This window comes from Fundulus heteroclitus, chromosome 1 (assembly GCF_011125445.2).
Source record: "Fundulus heteroclitus isolate FHET01 chromosome 1, MU-UCD_Fhet_4.1, whole genome shotgun sequence".
NCBI classification, from domain to species: domain Eukaryota; kingdom Metazoa; phylum Chordata; class Actinopteri; order Cyprinodontiformes; family Fundulidae; genus Fundulus; species Fundulus heteroclitus.
Genome location: NC_046361.1, coordinates 22,323,116 through 22,345,236, shown reverse-complemented (window position 1 = coordinate 22,345,236; position 22,121 = coordinate 22,323,116).

The following is a 22,121-nucleotide window of genomic DNA, read 5'->3' as shown; positions in this document are numbered from 1 at the left end:
ACCCTTTTCCGGTTCAAGACCATGGTCTCGGATTTGGAGGCACTGATTTGGAGGCACTGATTTTCATCCCGGCCGCTTCGCACTCCAGTGAGAGCTGTAGATCACGCCCTGATGAAGCCAATAGGACCACGTCATCCGCGAATAGCAGAGACGCAATCCTAAGGCCACCAAAACGGATCCCCTCAACACCTTGGCTGCGCCTAGAAATTCTGTCCATAAAAGTTATGAACAGAATCGATGACAAAGGGCAACCTTGGATGAGTCCAACTCTCACCGGAAACGAGTCCGACTTACTGCCGGCAATGCGGACCAGACTCTGACACCGGTCGTACAGAGACCTAACAGCCCTTATTAAAGGGCCCGGTACTCCATACTCCCAGAGTACACCCCACAGGATCCCTCGAGGGACACGGTCGAATGCCTTCTCCAGATCCACAAAGCACATGTAGACTGGTTGGGCAAACTCCCATGCCCCCTCAAGAATCCTGCTGAGGGTGTAGAGCTGGTCCAGTGTTCCACGGCCAGGACGAAAACCACACTGCTCTTCCTGAATCCGAGATTCGACTATCCGACGGACCCTCCTTTCCAGAACCCCTGAATAGACCTTACCAGGGAGGCTTAAGAGTGTGATTCCTCTGTAGTTGGAACACACCCTCCGGTCTCCCTTTTTAAATAGGGGGACCACCACCCCAGTCTGCTAATCCAGGGGAACCGCCTCCGATGTCCACGCAATGCTGCAGAGCCGCGTTAACCAACACAGCCCCACAACATCCAGAGCCTTAAGGTACTCAGGGCGAATCTCATCCACCCCCGGGGCCTTGCCACCGAGGAGCTTTTTAACAACCTCGGCAACCTCAGCCCCAGAGATGGTTATATTGTTATATTGCACTATACCTAATGAAAAATTTTTATTTTGGTTTCTCTGTTGTATCGTGTTTTTTTTACAATATTCATAATTTATATTTATGTTTCTTTTATTTAAAATATAACAAAAATTGTGGTGTTTTTGGTGGGGTCTGGAAAGGATTGAGGACATTTCAATATATAGCAAGGGGGAAAATTGATTTGTCATACGAGTAATTCAAATTACAAGCTCTGTCATGGAAGTCAAGGCACAAAATCAGGAATAAATGTACCTTTAATATGCTTATATGAAATCTGAAAATGGAATTTTCATATTACTATAAAAATATCAAATACCCTTTTCCTTGGCTATTTGCTTGCTTTATTTGTTTGCTCTTTGTGCAGGGAGAGTCAAATGTATTGATGCAACCCCAGAGAACTTTGTTAACGTGTCAAATTGACCTAAACTGTTCAGAGCACAGGGAAGAAGAAGAAGAGAAGAAAAGAAAAAAAAGGAGGAAAATGGGAGAAAGAAAGAGGTAAAGATACGGTATTGAAATGAATTATCAGTTGTACTGTCTCAATTATTTAGCACAGTTAACCGTAAATTTGATAACTTGATTCTGAATAATTAGCCTCAACGTGGTATGGCATGCTAATCTGTAAATAACCAGTTTTATATTTCTTTAGCTGGGCGGTAGCTAAACGGTTCTATTTGTAGTGATTACTCCTACTCGGTAAGTGTCTACATTGCCGTAATCTATCCTTTTATTATTTGCTGTATTTACATATGGCTAGCTAACATTTGCTTTTAACTGTAAATTAAAGTGCTATTCCTTTGTCACCTCAGATTTTTAATCATAGTTATTTGTTGTCCTGCAGTTTAAATTGTCTTAAGCATGTTGTCTTAAGTCAGTGTTAAAATACATATTATTATTGTTATTATTATTATTATCCTTATTATTACTTCTCTATAACTTAGCATTCCCACATGGCATATTAAACTGCAGTTTACTGCTTCTTTGCATCTGGTAATTAATATTTCACTGTAATGAAAATGAAGTTGTATTTAATCCAACAAACATATGTCACGAACCAGAGACAGATGGACCCAGTATTCAACCAGACAACATAGGTTTCAAGCAAAAACAGGATTTAATGATAATCTGGGACAGGCAAAGCACAGTGGTCAAAAAGGCAGTCCAAAATCCGGTACACAAAATGGCAATCCAAAAAGGCAGAAGTACAGACAAGGCTAAGGCAAAACTCAAAATCCCAAGGCAGGTCCAGGTCAGAAAAACAGGTAAGCAATCATACAGGGCAAGAAAATCAGGTTTAGGGATCAGGCTGGCTCAGAGTCAAAAAGGCAATCGGGTCGGTATCAACAGGGCTATCAGAAATAAAACGCTGGATAAGACTCACCAAGTGGTTTGAATTGATCTGGCAGATTGCAGAGGTTTGTGGCAGGACTATATAGGGGAGTGAGCAGGTGAACAGGAGTGAAGACTAATTACAAGTGAGCAGGTGGAACTAATCAGGGCAAGGGAGCTGACTGATTGCTGAGGGGAGAACAAACCGAGCTGATAAAGTGACAGGTATAACAGTTAATCTAAACAGAACAACACGTCTAAAACAAAGCCAAAACAAGAAAGAACCCAAAAGCAGAAACTTAACTAATAAAACGGATAACCTGAACCAAGACAAAACCCAAATCATTACAACATATCAGAAAACAATACATTGCATATTATACATATATAGTAGACATCATTTATCTATTACGGTTTAAAAAAAATCATATTTAAATCCAGTCTCCGCAAATGTTGGGCCATCAACAGATATCACAACTTCAGCACACCATTAAATGAGTAACAGGTATTTCCTAAGGTAAAGGTATTCAATTATATATGGGATACCTCTTTCTCTGTCACAATTAAAAATGGTAACCAAAATATGATCTTAGCATGTAGCAAATAGTGCTTCTAAACTGCTTATTTCATGGGGTTCTAGTTAACACTTAATGTTAGTGTTTTTGTGTTTATTTCTGCATTGTTGAATGAAACATTAATTTTAAGACTGAGAACAAGTCAGTTTTCATTCATGGCTTTGAAATTGTTATAATTTCTTATTTAACATAAGATGCAGTCTATCTTTGATACCCCCCCCCCCCCGAGTGATTTTTCTTTTGTGCACCACAGCAGAATTTTGCCACCCACAAGTTCTATAGTCACTTTTAAAATATTTTATTACCATATTACAACACAATTCAATAGCTTTGCACAATACAATATTGCCATTCTTATCATTCTTTTTCTTGATATTCCCCAAGAGCAGCATGTGTGAGCAGTATTGTAGAGTTGTAGCACTATTTCATCCAACCAAATGAGACTTGCAGCTGAAATTAGAACAAATGGCTTTTCTAACAGCAATATTATTAAAAACACAGCATTGGTGTTTCAGATGCATTAACTGGACTGATATGAAGTTGTTCAGCTGACTAGCGGAAACAATAAACTCCATCTAATGGTATTAATCAGAATCATAAATCTATTTCTAATCTAGTCTATCAAATAATGAGATGGGGGAAACCAGCCAAGGTTTTCCATTATCTGTGGAGAATCACACAGTACATAGGCATTAAAACAGACACATGCAGTGTGCACATACATTTACACACTACACTGACCGGGCAAAATGGGAAAACAGCTCCTTTGAGTAGTTTTTGCAATTCTTATATAAGGAACTTGTTTATAGACAGTGGGAGATAAAGTCAGATTTATTGGCTCCTTTATTTCCTAACGGAATTGTATTGGAAAAAGTGTGGGACATATTTAATATGGTGTCATGAAATTACAGAAGAGGTTTTGATTATCACTGTTCACAGGCGGTGCTAGAAACATTTACTTCTGCAAATGAACGCTGAACACAATTTACAGGATTCAAACAAGAACTCTCAGCCTTAAAACAAATTCACAAACGCATGGAGTGAATTTATACAACCAAGTATAACTTCTTGCACATACGCACCCAATCAAAATGTAATCATAGTGATTAAAATAAACTATGTTCTTAGCCATACTTCACCATTCAAATATTCTTACTTAATTTGCACTACCAATATGAACTTGTTCCACTGCATTTAACATTTTTTATGCAAAAATCTTTTCAAAAAGTTTGTTGCTGAAAGTTGAAATAATGTGTAGTTGCTTTTGTAAATACATACTCTGTCGAATAATTACAAATTAATTAATCGGAAATACATTTGTTTCACAGGGTATTCCCTATTTTTCCTGAGACGTCTAACTTGAATCTAGAATAAAAGCTGTGTCTCTCCTTGCCTCAAGGAAACTGTACGCACATGCAGAAATATGCATATCTAGGCCCACAATCTACTTTATCAGTTGATTTATTATATATCTTACTCTTTCTAGCCTGGCAAGGTTGTACTCCAACTAACTCAAGCAAATTAATCTAGTACCTTTTCCAGTGGTTTTGGAGACGCTTTTCTTTCCTATTAGGTGGTGCCCAAAAGGACTTGCAGTCCTCATGCAGCAATCCCTCCCAGCTACAGTGAGAGCAGAAGATGCTGACTCATCTGCATTCAGACTGCTGGTGAAATGTGCATGTCTGAAGCTGTTGGTACCTGTGACGTTATTGTTAGCTCCTAAATGGACCCTAATGTTAAAAACAAAACCCAAAATCTTAAAGAGTAACAACAACAACAACAACAACAAATAAAGACTTGGAAAAACTCCAAAGTAAATCTGCAAAGGTGGACCTGAGCCCAGAAAAAGGATGATGGGAATTATAATCAAAAAAGGACGCCAAAGTGTAGTCCTAAATGTAGTTATTGGATTTTACCAACTTTTTTGTCGCCCAATCTTATTTCTTAATTATCAAAACATCGTAAGTGCAGATCATAACTGCAGTACTGTGGCACATTCCGATCATTGCCAATCTTTGTGCTAAATTGCAAATTGAAATATCACAACATTGACGATAGCCTCATCAGGCTAAAGCTTCAGATTTCAGTCTCCCTTCATTCATGTATGCAAAATACCATCTATTCAGTCCACAAAAAAGTGCAAAAATCTGTTTACAACTTTAACAACATGGACAATTACAAAGCAAGGATAGATTCAATACACTTTCATAGGTAGAAGGATGCAAGCACATTCATGTCACGTGTTCACGACGCTTGGTTGTGATTAACATGGGTGAAAATCACTTGCAGTCTAAGAAAACCATTTGACTCCCCTTGAACCTTTAATACACACATATCACACAGAGTACGCTCAGCCCTCGCTGCTTAATGGAGCCCTCATATGGATTATTGATTAGGTGGACCACAGCTAGATTAATTTATTCTTCCAATCAAGCTTTAATTAATAGCAGGACACTGGTAAGACCCCCATTAAAAGTTGTGGTCATTACTCACGGTACGAGTATTCTGTCCCCTATGCATGTAGCTCTATACGTGGTGACAGATAGCTAAACAGGCGCCTTGAATATTGAAAGCGTTGAACGATGGCTCAGATGTGGAACTAATGTTGAGAGCTCTTTACTTGCTCGTCTTCATCTTCACTGTTGTGTTTTCTAACAATGTTTCCAGAACACATTGTGAAATGGTAAGTAAAGACACAAAGATGAACATTTGAATTAATGAATTTATTTCAAAAGAAAGAAAAATAAAGACAGTTGTAAAGATATACAACTACAACAACTGTCATGTTTTGAGAGTTGTCAGGGCCAATGTGGAGACAGGAACTTGGGGCACCACATGGTCAGTATAGGTTTTAATAAAGGAAAAAGATGAATGGAACATAGGCTGAGTAACAGAACAAAGGCTCAGTGTAAAATAGATTCTAGCACAAAGCATCGACAGCCAACAGTTTAAATACTGGGAGAGAGAGAGGGGGAGAAGGCATGACAAGCAGGTGTGGCAATCAGGTGAGAATGTGGAACAGCTGAGATCAATGAGGGCAGAGAGCTGAGGGACCAGGAGAATAATTAACAGGGACAGAGTTCGAACAGAGAAAGAGACACAAGGAAGGATGTCTAACTAAATAAACTAAGAGGTAAAACCTAAAAGAATAAACTGAGAAGCACCTAACACCAAAATGACAAGAGTAAAAACACAGAATAAAATAGAATATCAGTAGATTGTGACAACAACAGTAGTAACAATAACAAATGAATTCACATTTCAAGGAGAATTACTTGGATTACGGTAATTCTAAAAAAGACAATTTCCGAGTAATGTAACCAAAGTAATGTCATAAAATCCATTAACAAATCAAATGATGATTGATATTGATATGTAACAAATTAATTGATAATTCATGTTATGACAGTTTCAGTTTTCATTTTGTGTCGAGCAGAGAAGTATAAAATGTGAGATGTAATTTGAGTGCTTTCCGTTCCCCAAAACATTTCACAGAAATGAGTAGGAACCAACCCAATATGAACCGTCAGAGTCATTTAGCATGCATATCGCCTTAAATTCAAGGAAGGAATGCCAGCATTAGAATACATCGGTGGGTGAGGTTGGAAACAACCAGCGATAAAGCTCAGAGCGCAGTTGTTGACGCACACATTTACACCAAATCAGCATAGTCAAGTACAAGCAAAATAGTCGATATCAGAAGCTTCCGAGCTGAGAGGGAGAAACAAGATTTGTTTCTGTCTTGGAAACCAAGCTTCTCCCTTAAGTTGCAGATCAAATGTTTAAGATGAACTTTAAACGAAAGCTCTACATCAATAATTAATTCCAGGTACTTGTAACTGATGAGTAGCTCAAGAGTTTTACCATAGGCAGTTTTGATTAAGGATCTGTTCCCCCGGGGAAACAGATGAATTATTCGGGATTTTTCTGCATTTAAAACCAGCTTCGATTGGTCCAGATGGATCTGCACTGCGTCAAAGGCAGACTGCATAAATTCAAAGGCCAATGCGAAATAGTTTGAACAGCAGTGAATTACTTAGTCATCCACATAAAGATGATAGAAGGCATTTCACATGTGTTTTTTTTTTTTTAATCCAATACCTCACAAACATTATTAAAAACTTTTAGGGCAGCAGTGGCTGTGCTGTGCTGCTTTCCAAAACCTAAGAGGGTTTAAAATGTTGTTTGATTCAAATTATTCATTCAGCTATTCACAGACCAATTTTTTTCAATATTTTCGCCAAAATGTATAATTGTGGGATGGCCCTGTAATTATTCACAGTTGAAGGTTTGCTTTCTGTTAGCAGTGGTAGGACAAATACAGATTTCCAAGATTTAGAAAGCTTGTTTGTCTTGAGACCTAGATACAAAGTGAAGGTTAAAAGATCACTTTCCTAACTAATTAAGTTAGTAGCCAGTTCTTGAAAAAAAAAATCAATCCACATTATCAGGACCATCTGATTTTTTTGGAATTCACCCTTTTTTAGCGTACCACAGACCTCAGAAATTCATTCTTATTTAAAATGAAAAGAGCAATCAAAGGGCGACAATTTACAACAGCTGGTTCATTGTTTAAAACTGTTTTTTTCACTGTTTAATCAAATAAATGTCCTGCTGTGATGAAATATTCATTAAAATAATTTACCATGGCACATTTATCAGTCAGGTTTACAGAATGTTTGACCAAAATACTGTGCAGTTCACCGGATCTCTGAGCACCAGAGGCGGATCATTTAACGTTCCAAGATTTATTGGAATCATTCGGATTTTTTGTGGTTTCAGATCAATTGAGTTCAGATTTTGATTTACATTTGTAATGGAGCTGCTGGAAATTAATTCAAACAGGTTGTTTTTTTTTGTTGTTGTTTGTTTTGTTTTGCCATTTCTTAAGTTAGGAAGGCCAAACATCCTCTTTTGCCCAGACCGTCCACTTTTCACATTCTGTCCAGGGTATCCTTTGGGGATTCATAGATGAATGAATATGTCTGGTTTTCATTGCTTTTCATAGGACCAACAGGCATGTACCTAAGTTGACTGCTGCAATGCATGAAATAAAACAGCCTTTCTTCCATGTGATGTCTTCCCCGAGCTGCTGCCTTGTGGGCGTTTCTTCTACCCCACAGATGGAACACCGGAACAGCACTGGTACCGTTGTGCCGCTGTTTACGAGATGTCAAAGTGCAAGTGTACCTTTAATGAAGAAACCACAAAAGAAAATTCCCTCATAAAGTCTCAGTTGGAACAAATCTGTGCAGATCTGGAATATGTATACGAAAAAGGTTAAAAAGGCTGTGTGAGTTTACTGAGCTTGTTGTTACACCAGGGAAAGGGTTAGGATGCACCAGAAGTGGACCAAATATTTTGAGCAGGCCAAAAGCGTAACTTGTTACTAAGGATTACTGGAGATTGCACAGTTTGTCTTTGCCCTTTTCTCACTGATGCAGAGCCAGTGGACCAAGGAGAGGCGCTTTCTGTTGAGTCACTGAAGGGGATTCTGCTGGTGGAAAAAAAAAATCAAAAACACTTCTTTGAAAGACTTGCTTATTTGGTGAGCAACCAAAAACTACGTAAGATCCGCTCTACAGCAAAACATAGATGGGTAGGAAAAGAAGATAGAGAGAACAAAACAGGAGGAAGAAGAAAACTAGAAACTGGAGTATACGCATTTTTGTTTGTTAAATAAGAGATTGCTATTTTTTATTATTAATATTATTATTACATAAAAAAGCAGAGAATATTAAATTTCACAGTATATTTCAGATTTTTGTTTATTTATTTGTTCAGTGGGGAGCCACTATTTTTATAGTTAGATTTTCTAATACTGAAGGGTGGTTATTTATATCCTTTATTAATTCCAGAGATTTCAAAATCACTTTTATGCTTGCAAACTCATGGGAGCCAATCTGAAGTTTGGTATTTAACTACTCTTTCTAGCTACACTGTCATGATCTTCCTTCCCTGCTCTGTGTACCCAGTCTTATCCACCACACCTGCGAGGCTGCCTCACCAAAAACTGAAGCAATTCGTGATGCAGGAGTGATTCCTGGAGTAAATGTTAAGATTTCAAAAATATCACGTTTGTTGAGTATGTATGCCATAGAATTATGTGCTATTTTATTGGCTCTAGAGTGAGTGGAGTAGTAGTAGAAGAAAAATAAAAAAATTGTTGGGATTCACTGAGAGAGGAGGGAGAAGGTATGACAAGCAGGTGTGGCAATCAGGTGAGAATGTGGAACAGCTGAGATCAATGAGGGCAGAGAGCTTAGGGACCGGGAGAATAATTAAAAGGGACAGAGTTCGAACAGAGAAAGGGACACAAGAAAGGATGCCATTCTCCCCATGCTCTTTCCCAGTATTTAAACTGTTGTCTGCTTTGTTAAGCATTGAAAAAGGAAGTACAGGTAATAATCAGAGCATTTTGTATGAAATTATTTTTGTTCATCGTGGATTGTGTGAACAAAACAAAAACATAGTGTTAATGTGGACTCCTACTCAGGGAGGTCATTTAGGTAGCAAAAGAACAGAAATATTGGCTAAGGAAGCTGTTTAAGAATAGATATCGATATGCAAATACAGATATCTTAGTCTGAAGACAAAAGTATACTTTCTTCTTTTGCCTTGTTTTGGATGAGAAAGCCATGAGTCCTGCAATGTGGCCATTGTCATGACATCTAAAGACTCAATACTTGGCAAATGTTCTCTGACATGCTTCTAACGGTTGTCAGAGAGAAGTCTTGCAACACATTGCTGATATTTGGAAACTTGGGGAGCCCTGCATGGTGCAGCATGTTCATCAAGGGTATAACTTTTGAGACCGATACCCTCCTCTCTTCTGAGAGCTCTACAGTTGCCTGGTATACATGAAATAAAACAGGTAAGCTCTCCTCAATTGTTTGATGCTACTAACAAGTGTTGTGAGGGCTCCTGCTACAGTTTATTGGCTGAAACAAACATCCAACATAAGGTATGCACTGTTCCAGTGCGTGTCCATATCAATTACAAGATTTTATGACCATCTTGCCATTTGTATCTAGATCCCATCTAGCCTTTGTTCACCTGTGCTACTAGACCCAAAACATGCTGCTATTTGTTTGGCCTTTGTACACATATCACAGATGACAATCAGGTCAAATTATTTTTGGACTAGTAAATTCAGTCCATGAGCAATACAGACAGAGGGTCTGATCTGTAAGGCCTTAGCACATGCAATCTTATTTGATGCAGCATCTGTCAATAGGCAATTCACCTTATTAGTGACTCCCAACCCATCCATGTGAGTATGCACTGCCCTTGGCAGATTCTCAGATGTGTGACTTAAAGGGAAATGCACAGCACCAGGCTACGCACTGCCCAGTTTATCATCAGCATCAATGAAGTGCCATATCATGTCCAGGTACGCCTCATTATTCTTTGATGTCCACATATATGCTGTCAGGCTGACAGCAGCCACCTTCTGCATGTCGTCTTTGACCTTTTCAGCAGTTTTGTTGTATTTCTCCTCCACTGTATTCTTTCATTCCTAAGTGGAATGGAACATTTATTTGAGTTACTGCAATTATTTGCTATAAGCACATTTTATCAGGTTGTGTACAAATATAAACCTTTCTTGTAAGGAGAATGTAGATGGGATCCAGCAAATGAATTAGCTCCCTGAACCCATTTAAAGGGCTGTGAATCCTTTATAACCAGATTGACCACTGCCTCATCCAGCTCTTGCTTCCTGGATCCTGCAAGATGCATATAGAGCATAAACAATTCAAATGACACAATAAGATATACTAATAGCTATATGAAATTAGTCAAATACTTTTAAACACAGGGAAGAATTCCTGCTCTGGTTGTGGTCTCCTGTGTTTGAAGTGTGTGCATTTCTGTGTGTGGCTTTGAGCATTGATGAGGTGTTATTATTGTAGACCAACGCTGTTACACAACAAACCCTTGAACACCTGAAATAAAAGATGCAAGTTAACTGGCAGGTTATTGTTAATGATGCAACTCAGATAATATGCACACACATACAAGCCTTACTTTTTACTGTTTATTATTTTTCTCTTCCCGAAAAGAAGCGCCTGTTTGGAGGCCTAAACATATTCTAACACTTACCAAGTTTACCCAAAATTGACCTTGTGTGACATTTAGTATGTTAATGGGATTGGAAATAGGCGTGGCCAAACGACTCCATAGCAGCTCTTAATTATCGTGAGATAGAGAAACTGGTAAGTCCTAGAGACTTGAAATGTCATATATAGGTAGATCTCACGATTCAAGAAAAAAAGTGTCTTGGAGGTATGCCCTAACGCCAGCAGGAAGTCAGCTATTTTGGGTCAAAGTGTCATTTTTGGTAATTTTAAATTTTTATACATGTGCCTCCTGGGACAATGACAGGGCTGTATCTCCCTGATACATCGTTGGATTTTCCCCAAATATTGTGTGCTTGACTGTGGATCACTGTTTGAGAGGTTGATTTGGTCAGCTGATGACATCACTTTAGCCACACCTACTGGGCACTAGGTAAATTACTTAATTACTGATTACTTCTCATTGACAGTGTTTATCTGTTTCAAATATCAATCAACATCAGATAATAATCTAAGGCGACATTTCCAAAATTCAACAGGAAGTCTTTATTAATCCTTCGCCCACCAAATAGGAAGTGAACATAGCTTCTGACAGGAACATTGGATTTCAGCCAAATTTTCAACACTAGTCACCAGAGCACATCTAAGCCTGGTGGAAAACAATGTTGACGCTCGTGGTACCCGCTGGTGATGACCTGCGAAACAGCAGGTGAGTACTAAGGAGGTGCGTAGGTAGCGAACCTGTTCTCCTGCGGTTGCGACACAGGCTGGAGTGGCGCTGAGCTGTGAGGGCTGCATATCGCCACTTGCAGCGTGAATTTGACTTAGATTCTTACTTTTAACGGCTCTTTGAAGAGACTGTAGGTCATCACAGTAACACTAGTTCCTCTGACTTATCTTTAATACACAACTGCCACACAGACACCAGCTGTTTTCGCAAAATACAAAATTGCTCTTGAGTTAATTTTCTCCAGTTTAAAAAGAAAAAGTTGAACGGAACGCTTTACATTGCTAGTGCTACATAGAGGCAGTCAGAAGCCAGTTTCCAAGTGACATCATATCATAGAATGCAGCAAAGAAAAGTCCCAGTAATTATTTTTTTATTATTTAAATATGGGAACTTTAAAGTGAGTATTTTAAGATCACATTATTACACCTAAAATACATCTTTATACGATGAAGGGTCTATTGTCAGGGTTCCTCTCAAGGTCCCATCATAGTGCTGCCATTAACATGCTTCTTAGTGTGTTGTCTTTATAGCTTGAAGCAATCTATAAACTAGACTAATGTTGGCTTGGTTTAAGCATGGCTAGCTTCTTGCCACTCTTCTCTAAAGACCAGCTTTGTGGAGTGCGCATGTAGTAGGTGTTTAATTGATAGATTATTCTACCTGAGCTGTGAATCTATGCAACTACTCCCGACTTACGATGGAGCTCTTAGCTACCTCTCTGATAAATGGGTTTTCTGTTATTGTAGGTGGATATCTTGGTAAGTTTTGCAACTTTGCTACACTCTTCCATTTTCATGTAGCTGTTTGTTCAGTAATGTTCTCTAACAAACCATAGTGACCTTCAAAGAACTGCTACATTAATGATGTGATAAGATTACATACAGGAGAACTGTTTTTTTTTTTTTTTTTTGTAACTAGGTAACTTTTGAAGACCACAGTTTACACTGGATGTTTTTTAGTGGCACCAGAGAAATGCCTTACTCTATCACATAAAAGCCCCATAAAATATATCTAACCCAAACCCACAATGGTGCCGCGAATTAGTGAACAGAAAGGGGCCAGGATGTACACAACACACAGCCAAGAGGTTGAAATGTCAAAGACGTGAGATTTGCCAGAGTTTATTCGGAATATGATCTAACTATTATGTTTCTGCTCAAAAATATCATACTACAAAGTGATCATTGGAACTGAAGTTGATGCTTTTAACAGGCAGGAAGTAAATACTTAGCACAAGAAGATAGAGAGTGAAACAGGAGCTTCCTCTCTCTGAGACAAGCCTTTAGTCCTTAATGTGTGTATGGTGAGGAAGGGAGGATGAGAGGACGGGGAACTTAACAATTAGTGTTCATAATGAGATCAGGGTTATCAGACAGTTCGCTGGTCACGGATGATGAAAAGAACACTAATTCAGTTTGTCTCTTCCTTTCTTCCGCTGGCCCCCACTGCTTGCTAAGGGACAGAGCTAAAAAAAAAAAGAGGACGGGTGGGAAATGTCCGTATTATGAATAACTCCTGACAGACGAGTGCTAAATTATCCAAGCCACGTAATTTCATTGCTGACATTAGTTACAATAACTGCAAGCTGAAGAGAGCAGAAGCCGTGATGGCAATCTGGATCTTGCTAATCGTCTGATCTCGGACCGGTTTTTATTCTGTGCATCCTGTTTACTCTCTGTTTCTTTGTCTATAAATATCACAAAGCCTGCACTGCTGAACCTCAGCTGGAGCTAAATGAGTGCAAACAGTCCTGACTGGGTCAGAGACAGATGAGTGGCACCGCAAAGGGGGGAGGCCAAGAGATAGATAGACACAGAGGAGAAGACAGGAGAAGCGACACTCATATATTCCTTTACAGAGCACCTTGTGAAAAACAACCTCAGCTCAGCCAGCTTTGAGCTAAAAAGACCCAATGCATACAAGAACACAGGCAAGAGAAACTAATGAGCCCCACACATGCAGACACACTCACAAGGTGCAGTGATTTGTTTTTTAGCCTAATAATGCCTTCAAATCCTAAAGCAGACAGTATTTCAGCTGCATGCATTTCCTGTTTCAAAGCTTTGTTCCAACAGCCCAAGCCTACAGTCCCAGTCTTGTCTACGCTGCTCATCAATGGAGCCAAATCATTAAGACTGATTAGAAGACATCTCGGTGTGAAAGGACCCCCACACAAGCCATCTATCACTAACACACAGTCCCTCGCTCACAAACACACACGTTCATAGATATACACATGCACATCAACATGAACACACACACTGACTGAGGCTTCATCCATCACGCCTTGTGGCTGGTCTGTCTGAGGTCTCGGTGATTAGTTGTCCTGCCTGGCTGAATTATGATGTTAATAAGTCACCATTACTTCCTATGTCCACACCCTCTTCGGGGCACATGAGTGTGAGTGCATGCACACAGACATACGCACACACTAATCTGAATAAAACTAGTATGTCTTGCATTTGGTAAGGTAATCATCTGTAAAATGGGGTGAATATCAAATATAATTTACTCCTGCTACAACAAAAATATGTTGGAAATTAATCAAACCTAACTCCAGCAGCAACAACAAAAAATGTGAATACATTGAACTTTTTTAATCATTAAAAATGTCAACCCAACATTAAAATATACATGGTTTTATTTATAATGTTAATATGATGTGTCAGTATTTTTAGTAATGCTAATAATAATAATCAGAACAATGAATCGTTTAACTCACAGAGGTCAAACTCGAATCCTTGAAGGTCAGTTTTCTGCAGTGTTCTGCTTCACCACATCTGGATAAAAAAATGAGGTCTTCCACACAACGGTAGAACTTGACTGCATACTGAGGAGGTAATTATCCATTTGGTTTAAACGTGTTGGACCAGGGACACATCTAGAAGTTGCAGGACACTGGCCCTTGAGGACTAGAGTTTGACACATGATCCTAAATAGAACCTTGCAAAAACCATCTGCATCCCTTGAACTTTTACACTTTTGGTGACAACCACTATTGTCATTTCATTAGAATTTTATGTATTACTGTTACACAAATTTGTACGTTACACAAATAGGTGGGTAACATTCAAGAGTTGTGGATGGTAGCTGTGGTACTTTGCTCCCTAGTCAGTGGTGCACACAATCGCAATAATACTTTTTGTTCATTACTTTATTATTCAAGTTAAGTTTAGAAATCATTTGCGAACTAGCTGTCATCCATTTTATTTGGTTTCGATAAGAATGATAACATTCACAAGATATTAATTTGTCATTACCATTCTTGATGGTCTTCCTGACATTACAAATCTATGTAATAAAACACAGACATGCATAATGCAACTACTTTTTTTAAAAAAAACATTACTCTTTCTCTTACCTTAACCTTTTTTCATTCCCTCTCCTTTTCTATCTCATCTTTTGTCAGAGTAGCAGCTTTGGCAATGCTGTTCTACATTACAAAAATAAAAACAATTTAGAGTTACGGTAATACTACTCTTAACATACAAGATATAACACCAGCCTTAGGTGGAACTCCTGCATGTACCGAAGCTGGAACAAGATCAGAGAAAAATTATAACGGTGCGCCGACAATGACAAATAATGCTGATAGTGTAATATTCTGGGTTCTGTCTTGATTTAGGTTCATAATTTAATCAATTAGTTCTCTCTCCTGCCTCAGGTTCTGTTTTTGGTTCTGTCTTGTCTGGCTTCTTGTTTAGCTTGTGGACTGTTTTAGTTATCCTGTCTCTGTATTAGTTCTGGTTCTCATCGTGTGCTCTGTAATAGTTTGTCTTCTGCCTCTGTTTAGTTTTCTCTGCTTTGAGTTTTCTTTTGTGCAGTTATTGTTTGGTTTCTGGTCTGTTCCTGAGTCCTTGTTTTGGGCCTCGGCACACTGATGACTGGTCTGATTACTTACTCTGCACACCTGCTTAACTCCACCCCCCTCCCCACCCCGGAATTACCTCTCACTGGTTTCACCTGTTTCCACCTCCATATAAACTGTTGAGCCCAGACATCAGTGCCAGGTCGTCTTGTAGAGTTGAAGGATGAGTCTTCTCCAGCAATATACTGTTCTCGGTTTTTTTGTTTGTGGATTTTGACCCTGTTTTTCTCCAAAGATCTGAGCCATCCTGTTTCTGCCTGTCTGTTCCTGCCTTGCCTGCCCAGCTGTTCTGTTTATTTTTGTGCTGTCTTTTGGTTGCAAGGTCTTTTTTTGTTGTTGTTTTTTGGCCCCAGTCTTTTGATTTTTGTTAATAAAAAAAATAAAAAAACTGTTCTGAACCTCTGCTGGTCTGGTTAAATTCTGGGTCCCCTGCCTCTGATCGTTACAGATAGGGCAAAAACATATTTTTTGATTTCCAATCTATAGCTGAAAATAAACATGTTTCTAAAATTAAGGACATTTCTTTTAAAAATGCTTCTTGGCAGTAAGTCTTATGCGGAAAGCTTCTTTATTTCCACAGTTGGAAGGAAGACGTGCTTTGAGTTGGGCAATAGAGTTGTAGGATGCTCCAATAAAAAAAAAAAGATCATCCATTGTGGTTGAGATGGACCCAAATGCAGACAGGATAGTGGCAGGGACAGTTTAAGGAGATTTAATAACAAAATAAAAAAGGAGTTTCCAGATAAAACACAAGCAAATCAGGCCATGGAACCAGGGGGGAAAGCAACAGAAGAATCAAGTAGTGAAAGAAACAGGGATGTAAAATACCATGGAGGAGTGATTAATGATGTGGAAATCAGGTGACTATAATCAACAAAAGAATGCCAGCTGAGTGAGAAGAAAGGTTAAGAAGCTGAGGAGAGATTACTGATGAACACAAAACACAAAAAGATGTACTAACCAAAGACAGTGACTAACATTAAAATGAGAGTTTAAACCAAAATGCACAGAGAACAGAACACAAGAAACTTAACAAAAGACAAACTAAGTTGGAACACCCTAAATCACAATATCAGTCAACCCTAAAATAATCCAAATATTAGCACACGTAAATCCCAAAAACAGAAACACCAGTGGATCACGGCAGAATAGTGGGGTGGCAATTCTAACACAAGAAATTGTAGCAATGATATTTCTCCTCTTTCAAGGACCAAGCTCCAATCTTCATAATGTGAATACTCATCCCAAAGAGTGGGGGTTCACAGGGGCTACCTATAGAACCTGGGAGTAAAGGGGGAGAAATAACTTACCTGTAGTCCTGATAGTCAGGTCAGCTGCAGTTCAGAGAATAGAGACACGAAACATGGAAGAATAAATGTTCAACATAACACTAATAAAGGCTTTGGCGTGTGCAAAATCCCTAAATCATTTTTGGATTGCTTTAGGGTTAAGTCATGCTGTTATTGTGTCACTTCTCCCTAGATTTTGTTTTGAATTAATTTTATGCCATCCCCAAGCTAATTCCCTAAATTAGTCAGTGCATCCACCTTATGTCTCTTCTTCTTTCACTCAATGTGAGATATATATATATCCCACATTGTTTTTAAAAATAATACCATACACACAGGGTCATTTTCAGAAAGTTTTCATCCACACAAATTTGCACCAGGAGACAGGAAATGCTCTGTGGTTGGTTAACGTCAGGTGGAAAAACTGACTGAAGATAGTGTTGATTTTGTAGCAGTGAATTTTCCAGTTTAACGTTGATTAGACACATATTGATAACAATCAATCCCAACACCAATGTAGAAATCAGCACCTCTCTGATAGCATTAATTTTTCCTAAACACCATGACCAAGTCTATAACAATGGTCGCACAAGTTTTCAGAAAGCTCCACTTTGCCCTGAGTCTTCAGAAATAATCGTTTTTAGTTATGTAAAAAGAAGTTTTCATGTGAATGAAAGGCCCAAACGCTTAAAAATGTATTTGTTTTCCCAGATATCCGGCTTTGTGTGGACAAGGCCTCAGTCACCCAAAGGGCCCCTGGGTGGGTGGTTGTTTCATATTTGAGAGCCATCAAAGGTTCATTTGCGACAAGGCCCATTCATGACAATCTCCAGTAATAGCACAATTCTTTATTTAGAAAAGCAGCTTTGACCACAATTTCTCTTCCATATGTAGATAGATATTTATAGCTGCTATAAAGAAAGCCTCCAAGACCTTTCACTGAAACTATGCATACTGAGCTGCCACTGAAGCTCTGTGGGCATAGAGCACAGTATATGTTGATTAGCCATAATAAGGGTATAAAATCACAGTAAAGCATAGAAATTGAAGATGTATTTAGTATGATAGAGAAGCAGAGTTACTATTTAACAGTTTACATATTAAAGTATCTGAGGATGCTTTTAGTAGAAAACACTGAAGCAATTTTCTATCTCTTTTTGCTGTTAAAGGTTCTACACCTTGTCGTCTTACTATGCGTTATGATTACACAAACTAGCTGCACTGATTTCAAAGAGATTCTGGCCATAAAACACCTTCATCAAATAAATCTGGCCCTGATCCCTTAAATAGATTCAGTAAACAAATCAAGGAATAATAAGACTAAATTATTTATTTTCATACCAATAAGGCTGTCATCTTTACTTCTCCTCTCATTAGAACACACGCAGTATTTGGTAATTTGGTCATTTTTGGATGTGGGTAGGTATGTTTGGGCCTATCTAAATTCTGTCAGACTTTGTTTTACTCAATAACAGCTTCATTTGGTCCAAGCTAAGTCAACAAAAGACAAGGACAGATGAACAGATAAAGGTAGATGTCGATAGTCAAAGCCATTGGGTCAGCAAAATATGTAGATAAATCCTTTAACTGGAGACTAAATAATTGATTTGGATGGGTCGATGTAAGCTGTAACATTGTTGTTTGATAAGGTATAGCCCCATCTGAACAGCCTTAAAGAAAAGCTTTAGCTAATGGTAAACTATTGATCACCACATGAACCTTAGAAGGTGATGACAATGTGTTGTGAAATAGTCAGTGTCAACCATCAGAATGTGTTAAAATGTGTCAGATAGCCTATATAATTGGATGAGAAGCAGAATCAATTTGCACAGGCATAAGCTGTTTGCTGTAAAATTCTGCAAATTTTATTGAAGCTCAATTTCACAAGTATATACTAAGGAAACATATGCTTTAATCTATATTATCCCATTGTAGCTCTAGCAATATGTTTGTGGTTCTGCAACAACGGCAACCTCCACTCCATTCACAACCCTTTTGCAGATTTTTGCAGGTTTTCTTCCAGGATTACCTGATATTTAGTTCCATCCATCTTCACATCAAGTCTGACCAGCATCCTTGTCTCTGCTAAAGACAACTATTTTCTCAGCATGATGCTACTAACAACATATTTCCAATTGTAGATAGGCAATCTGAGTTATCTGAGTCGGCCACTCAAGGTGTTTTGCAAGCGGAGCAATAAGCTGCAACTTTGTCTCATCTGCGTAGAATGTCTTCGTACACTTGTTTGTTCTGTACTCTACAGGGCCTGTGGAAAACCACAAACAAGACAGCTTATGTTTTTCTTTCAATAATGGCTCTGTTGGTGCTCTTCCATAAAGGCCATATTTGTGCCGTGCACAAGTAATACTTGTCTTAATTGATTGTTCCACCTGAGTTGTGGGTTGTTGTTGTTCCTCCAGAGTTACAGTTGGCATCTTGATTGCTCTTTAAATTAATGCTCTCATTGCAACTTTATGCCCGACCTATCTGATGTGTGCTGTTTGTTCATTAATCACAATCATCTGAGGCCTTCACAGAGCAGCTGGATTAATTCTGAAATTATGTTGTCAGAGTAAATGAGGTGAATAAATGTGAAAACCACACTTTTCAGATTTTTATTTTCTAACATTTTGGAAACAATGTCTTGTTTTCATTTCACAATTATGTGATACTTTATGAAGGAATATTATATAAAATCCCAACAAAAGACATAAAGGGCAAATAAAAAATTAAAGGTACACTTTGACAACACATCAGATTTCATTTGGGGGGGGGGGGGATCCTGCTGGATATCCATCCTGATATTGAATGGGTAATGTGTTTGAAACAAAAGGATGCCACATCATCTGATGAAAATGATCAACACACAGAGGACATAACCCAAAGTCACAGAGAAAGTAAAACTGAAAAAACTAGTCCAATTTGCTGAAATGTCGTTGCAGCAATGCAACATGGTGCTCATTAGTTTTTATGAACCCTACCTGCTTGCATGCATACCCAACAATGTCAGGGCATTTAACTTGTGTGATGGCTGGGTCCTGTAGTACCTTCTCTCAGATCCTAACCACGGTATCACTGAGCACCTGAACAGTCTGAGGTGCAACCTGGTGGCATTAGATGGATCTAAACATGATATCCCTGATATATTTCTTACCAAAACATGTCAGGTTTCCAGGGTTTCCTTTTTTCACCTCCGGAATATTGCCAAAATTAAAAATATTCTGTCCAGGAGTGATGCTGAAAAAACAGTCCATGTATTTGTTACTTCAAGGCTGGACTATTGTAATTCTTTACTATCAGGAAGTCCACAAAATGCAGTTCAAAGTCTTCAGCTGATCCAAAATGCTGCAGCAAGAGTTCTGATGAAAATCAACGACAGGGGTCATATTTCTCTTACTTTAGCTCCCCTTCATTGGCTTCCTATTAAATCAAGAACAGAATTTAAAATTCTCCTTCTCACATATAAAACAATCAAGCTCCATTATATATCAGAGATCTGATTACCCATATGTCCCTAACAGAGCACTTTGCTCTAAGACTGCAGGTCTGCTGGTGGTTCCTAGAGTTTCTAAAAGTAGAATGGGAGGCAGATCTTTTATTTATCCAGCTCCTCCCCTGTGGAACCAACTCTTAAGTGCCTTGAGATGACATGTATTGTGAATTGGTGCTATATAAAAAAATAATTGAATTTAATGCTTTATTGAATTTAAAATAAAATAAAAATAAGATAAAACCACAAAAAAATAAACATTCTACAAAAGGCCTGTTTAAAAAGAAAAAGTTTTTAACTGCTTCTTAACAGAGTCCACAGAGTCAACTAGAGCTGCAGAATCTAGCAATGGCTCTAAGGATTTGACAAAAATATCTAATTGTAGTCATGGTGCCATTGTTTATTCTGCACAGGTTTGTGCATCCTTCCATGCATATGAGACCCAGACTAACACTGACCCACCACCAAGCCGATCATACTGAACAATGTTGCAGGCAGCATAACGTTCACCGCAGCTTCCACAGGCGCTTGTACATCTGTCACGTGAGCTCTCATCTTTGAGAACCTGAACCTGCCAATTCAGATGTTCTCTAACAAATGTCCGTCGAGCTCCACAGTTCCAGGCAGTGGCCACAGGGCCAACTCCTCAGGTCCCTTCATAAAGTCTGTTTCTAATGGTTTGGTCAAAGGTATTAATGGCAGTGGGCCTCTGGAGGTCACTATGTAGGGCTAAGGTAGTATCTTAGCAAAAAGAAGCAAATATCGGTCCTGCTGATGGGTTAAGAATCTCTAGAGGCCCCGTCAAGATCTCCTAGAGTAACTGCCTGTCTCCTGGAATCCCCTCCATGCTCTTGAGAGTGTGCCGGGAGACACAGCAAACCTTCTAGCAGTGATACACATTGGTGTGCCATCCTGGTGTAGTTGACTTGGGAAAACATGTAAAAATGTCTGTCATGTAAAAGTGCACCTGTTGTTAATTTCATTACCACCAAATTGCAGACACTGATTACAAAACCCCTCAACTACTGAACTGACCAGATGTATATTCCAGAGGTTTAACAGATTTATAGTCTGATTAGAAAGCGTAAGTGTACCTATTTGTGGTTATTACATGACAAAAAATTTTTTTAAAATTCCAATGAAGACACTTTTTTGAGGCAATTCCTAAACATTTAGAGCTATAATTAATACGATTTAAGAACTGGAACTTTGACAAACAAAGAAGAGGACCCAATTTTATCTTTCCATGACACGGAAAGGAGGATTGTAAGTAAGGTAGAACAAAAATGCCAAAGCTCACTGTTGGAAAATGACAGCGCTTTTTTCATTTTCAGATGCTGTTACAGCAGTAAAGGAAGTTCTGTTAAGGATCTGACTTTACACATCTTTACCGGGGGTGCTAACAAATGTGACAGTTGCTGTGCTTTGCAGTTTGAACTTATATTTTAGAATCTTTCTTCATGCTTTTTTGTTCCTCAGATTTAAGACACGGCCATCATCTTCTGCCTGAGATTGTTTCTGTTAGAAATCCCACTGAGCCAAATTTTGTGTTTTACAGCATGAAATGTGTCTTTCATGCAGAAAAAAAGCCTATATTTTCTTTTTCAAAGGGTTTGGCGTATAGGCATTTGAACATTTCTTTAATGCTTTGTTGTAAAGTACAAAGTGTCTTAGGAGCAGATTATCTGCCCATAATAAACAGAAAGGACTTGAATTAATTGTAACATATTGCTATTTAAGTGAAAATATATATATATATATATATATATATATATATATATATATATATATATATATATATATAATGTTTTTCATACCCGAGGGTTATTTCCAACCCAAGTAATTCATGAACGATATTGCACACAATATGTCCTGGTG